The sequence below is a fragment of the Microtus oregoni genome, unplaced genomic scaffold (genome assembly GCF_018167655.1).
Source record: "Microtus oregoni isolate MIOR12 unplaced genomic scaffold, Mior012 000007F_ref0000211, whole genome shotgun sequence".
NCBI lineage: Eukaryota > Metazoa > Chordata > Mammalia > Rodentia > Cricetidae > Microtus > Microtus oregoni.
This window is the reverse complement of record NW_024543066.1, coordinates 52,686,512-52,692,181: the sequence shown is the minus strand read 5'-3', so window position 1 is coordinate 52,692,181 and position 5,670 is coordinate 52,686,512. Positions and strand designations below refer to the sequence as shown.

Genomic DNA, 5,670 nt, shown 5'->3' with positions numbered 1-5,670 from the left:
AAATTTAATGCAGAGGGAAGATATTATCTTAGAATGGATTTTTTTCAGTACTACTACTGTGAGTAGTTTTATTTTAAGAAATGAATAACAGTCAATAGAAAACGTTTGCTCCAAGAAGTATTTCACACTTTTTTTTTTCGAGACAGGGTTTCTCTGTAACTTTTTGGTTCCTGTCCTGGAACTAGCTCTGTAGACCAGGCTGGCCTCAAACTCACAGAGATCCGCCTGCCTCTCTGCCTCCCGAGTGCTGGGATTAAAGGCGTGCGCCACCACCGTCTGGCATATTTCACACTTCTAAGGGAAAGGTAATCAATATTGAACATTTTCCTCTTTTGGTGTTTCTAATGTGTATAGGGGTTTGGGGTGCACTTCATAGCCACTGAGCAGTTTTGAAAGGTAAGCTTCATGACCCCTTTGACTTCATGCTTTTAAATTACACGACAAATTATTTTATTCAAATTATGTTTTCCAAAAGAGTGGGTTCTGTGCCAGTCGTCTGTGAAAGCTTTGATACCATTTCAGGACCACAGGTGCTGGGATGAGCATTTCAGGTGGATTTGGTGTCATCTGGGCCTGAGAGAGAGAAAATGATGAAGCACAATTGTAGAAGTTGTCCAACGTCTTCCGTGTGAACCGCGTGAAGGAGTCAACCGAGGACAGCAGCACTGCACACAGGAGTCTGCTGAGCCAGACTGTCCAACACCTCCTCCGAAATGCCAGTCTGAGCCACAGATGGGGTCCGCACAATATTCATGGCTCCAAATGGGTGCTGGCTTCTTTTGCCAGCCTCCCCGCCACCAGGCAGCCAAACGTGGCAATGCCCACGAGCTTAGCGTCCACGAGCCTCTGCTCGGCCAGCGGGCACCTCAGGCCAGAGACCAGGAATTCCACAGCCACTGTCCTAATTGAACTTGAGAACCTTCCGGAATTTTCTAGACTGGATCTTTTTACCACATAATCCGAGTAAAAAATTAAAAACTTATGTGGAAAAAGTCTTTGAATTTATTATAAAAGGTAAATTGAGATTTTGTCAACTAGCAGGAATAGTCCCAGCAGAGATTATAGTACCTACTGATGAAATAAAAAAATTATGGGAAGAAAATAAGCCCTGGCAAAGAGCTTGTAGTAAATTTTTGGGAGTGTTTAACAACTACCCCCAAAGCGAGAGAATTCAGCTTATAAAGAGAACTAGCTGGATCTTCCTCACATTGTACAGGACACACTAATAACTGGAGCCTACATTCTATGCTGATGCAAATAAATCAGGAAAGGCAAGTTACAAATCAGAAAATTTGAGTAAGATGGAGCAAAGTCCTCATGATTCCACCCAAAAGTCAGAATTATGTGCTGTTCTCATGGTACTTAGGGATTCTAAAGAACCTCTCAACATAGTTATTAATTCTCAATATGCAGAAAGAGTTGTTTTGCATATTGAAACCACTGAATTTATACCAGATGATACAGAGTTGACTTCATTATTCATTCATGTTCAAGACATAATAGGGGATAGGCTTTGTCCCATATCCAATCCCATACTGGTTTGCCAGGTCCTCTAGTACAAGGTAATGCAGAAATTGATACATTATTGATTGGAAATGTGCTGAAGACCTCAAAACCTCATAAAAGACATACTGTCAATAGCAAAGGTTTTAAAAAGGCCTTTTCTATTACATAGCAACAAGCCAAGAAGATGATAAGGAGATGTCCTACTTACTCTTTATGTAACCTAACACCACTATCTGCAGAGGGTAACCCAAAAGGTACTCAAAGGAATAAAATCTGGCAGATGGATGTGTTCCACTTTGTAGAATTTGGAAAATTAAAACATGTACACAACACCATTGATACCTATTCAGGTTTTCATGAATAGTGGGCAACTGCTTTGAGTTTAGAAAAGGTTGATTTGATAATCACACATTTACTAGAAGTTATGGCCATCATGGGTATACCTGCACAAATAAAGACAGACAATGCTTCAGCATAATCTCTAAGAAAATGAAACAGTTTTTTGATTATTATAATATAAACCATATTACAGGTACACCGCACAATCCTACAGGTCAAGCAGTTATAGAAAGATCAAACTGAACTATAAAGGATATGTTAAACAAATAGAATGGGATAAAAAATACCCCCAGAACTAGATTGCATAATGCTTTATTGACCTTGAATTTTCTTAACGCTAATGAGAAAGGAACAGTGGCTGCAGAGAGACATTGGATAATAGAATTATATCAGCTGGTTTATTTCAAGGATGTGTTGACCTCACAGTGGAAACCAGCAGATGTGCTACAGTGGTGAAGGGGGTTCACTCTTGTTTTTACAGGAGAAGAAAATTTATGGATACTATAAAAATTAATAAAGATTCGGTTTGGAAAGGAGAATCCCTTGATAAAGAGAAATGACAGCTCATCCACAGAGGTCCGTAGGTTGTAAGGAAACCTCATAATGGTTGGGGCAGGGTTCTGTTCTTGTCTTTACAGGAAAATACCCATCTTTGAAAAGTCAAGAGACATCTAGATGCGTAAAGAAGAAAAGATAGCTATCCAGAAAGAATCACCAAGTAAAGAGAAGTCTGACTTATGGTAGCAATATCCTCTGCAGAGTAAGGTCTTACTGACAGACATATAATGGTAATCGTCAGTTATTAAAAATCACAACTAGCTTTGGAGTTGGATGGTGGTTGTCCTTCTCTAAATCCAAGCATGTTGTTAAAAGGAAAATTCAGAGTTTCTGTCTCATATCAGGAGCCATCTGGTGTGGGACAGAAGGAAGATAAAATCTAGGGAGTGCTATTATAAAAATTATGTGTTCACAAAATTTTACTTCTCCCCAAACCTATTTTTGTCTCTATGGTACTTTTCATTGAATATATGTCTATACCAATAATGTTTAACCTTTCCACAGTGAACAATAAATTTTCCTGCAGCTATCTTTGAAGTCTCCAGAAAGAAGATGGGGCCCTACAACAACGATTCCACCTGGTTGCCATTGAGCTGACAGCACCACTTAAAATTGGTTTTGGGTTACCAGCTGCTCAAAATGATTCCAACTTGACTAGCTGAGATGGTGCACCTTCTTACAACGTTCTGGCCAGAACTTCAAATAAGAACTTCAGAAAAACCCTACCGATGATTCGGAGACTATTTGCAATTGTGCCAGACAATAATCTTGAAATTTAACCATTATTTTAGTTTTTACAGAATGCCATAGAAATATCATTGCCCCCATGACAGCTGGAAGAAATTCTAGAAGGCAACGTCTTCTCTCCCAACAAAGTTTTCCCTCAGGGTTAGGGACATCTATATAGGGGGTAGTTATAAGTGGTATAGGGTTGGGGGTGGAAATGAGGTAGGCTGAGGGATCTCTTTTGAAAAAAGAAGAAAGGGAATGGATGGGATGGGATAATAGGTTAGATGATGCTAGCCCCCTGGAGCTTGGCTCCCCAGCTGGGTTAGATGATGCTAAGCCCCCTGGAGCTTGGCTCCCCAGCTTGAGTCACTTCTCCACCTGTTCTTATTTGTTGATTATTAGGAGTAGAAAATTGTAATAAGTCTCTCTCCGTCCTGCCAACCAACTCTCAAATAATGACATGTAAAATATTATTTATAGACAATTTACATTGCTATAGATTCTTGTATATTGATACAAATTCAAATTATATTTCTTTTTTTTTTTTCTTTTTCGAGACAGGGTTTCTCTGTGGTTTTGGAGCCTGTTGTGGAACTAGCTCTTATAGACCAGGCTGGTCTCGAACTCACAGAGATCCGCCTGCCTCTGCCTCCCAAGTGCTGGGATTAAAGGCGTGCGCCACCACAGCCCAGCTCAAATTATATTTCTTATATTGAATATGCTCCTACTTCTGGTTACAATATTTGTGCATATTGCATGCATGTATGTTCTTACCTCTGCTTAAGATATTTTATATATTGATGCAATTTTAGGATATATTTGTCATATTACAATATACATTTCTACCTCTGATCAAGATACATACACACAAATATATTGTTTATATTTTGAGGTCATTGTCCTTATTTGTTGCACAATTGTTTAAACTGTATAATTTTTTAATAAGAAGCCTTAGTCTTTAAGGTATATAGGCATTAAGGATTACAGGTCAATAGTCATCCATATTTGTCATAGTTAGACTAGTCAGGTTCTTTAGATGCATAGAGATTGTTTTCCACGTAGATAGATAATCTCCAGATACTTCAAAGATCTGTAGAATACAGCATTTAAATAACCTAGGGTTCTGTTGACCTGAGACACAATTGCTCCTGTCAGCACCGTCTATTCCTGAGAATGTTGAGCACTGAATACCCTCCACTTGGAGCTTCTTTTCTTCTTGGCAGAACCGGCCTTTGGGCAAAGAACTGCCCCTGCCTTGACCACTGACAAAATGCAGTGTCCAGACTGGATAAGCAGGACACAAGCAAAAAGACTTCCCAAGCCATCCAAGACAGGGTAAGACAGTTTTTCAAAATTCCTGCCTCTGAAAATGGTCTGTCAGTCACTCTCGGCCTCAGCCGAAGTTGGTGGCCCCAGTGTTGCAAACGAGACTGGGCCACTGCTCAAGCAGCTGCTTGTCTCTGTCATTTCTTGCACCTTTTGGAAGTTGCCTGATTGCACTTCTTTTTTATTCAAGTAATATTATTTCCTTTCTCAGTCTTTGATGGGGTTGAAGACTAGATAGTCATAATTACTTTCCTCTCATGACTTAGCCAAGCTATTTTTAATATAAAACTTAGACCCCTTAGGATAGGATAACTATGAAACATTTAGCATATGTTTCTTATTTGATGTTTTTCATGCTGGTTGTAATTCAATTTTTTAAAAAAAGATTTATTTACTTATTATGTATACAATATTCTTAGTATTCTGTCTACATGTATGTCTGCAGGCCAGAAGAGGGCACCAGATCTCATTACAGATGGTTGTGAGCCACCATGCAGTTTCTGGGAATTGAACTCAGGACCTTTGGAAGAGCAGGCAATGCTCTTAACTGCTGAGCCATCTCTCCAGCCCCATAATTCTAATTTTTATGTATGTTTTTGTCTTTTTTTCCTGTACAATACTTGATATTTGTTCTTATTGTATATAGTTTTATATTAGACTTAGAACTCTCTTATTTAGACAAAAGGGGGAGGTGTTGTGGAAATTCCTTCAGCCAATGACCTTTAAGATCCCTGCCCGCTTGGGCATGGTCTCAGGTACTATAAGTGCAGTGGCCTCTTTTCTGCTGTATTTGGTTCCGGTTCCCAGCGCACACAGAGGACTGCAGTTTGCTGCCCTTACTGTGAGTTTATCCCCAAATAAATGAACCTTTGTTATCCTCCATTCCAGGCTGTTGTGGAACTCTTTGGTGCTACTACAGATTATGTTAGTCAGGTGCTCAGAAAGGCATTAGCTGGGGGCAAGCACACATCCTGACGTACTTGCTGTCTACACACCTGCCTATGTGTATGGCGTGCACCCTGTGCAGGTGGGCAGCAGCCTTATTTACACAAGTCTTTCAGGAACAACAGCCCCCAGCGGTCTGTGAAGTTATTTGTCCGTGGGCATGTGAGGCTTACAGGTTAAAGGCATTTTTGTTTTATAGATTTCTTAAGCATAGTAATTTAAACTTATAACAGTTCTCTCACTCTCCTTGACAGATATCCACGGCTC

At 39.8% G+C, this 5,670-nt stretch overlaps 1 pseudogene; it reads right to left on the bottom strand.

The window, feature by feature from the left end:
* Positions 1–459: 459 nt before the first annotated feature.
* On the bottom strand, positions 460–888 carry LOC121451117 (annotated as a pseudogene).
* Between the last annotated feature and the right edge of the window lie 4,782 nt (positions 889–5,670).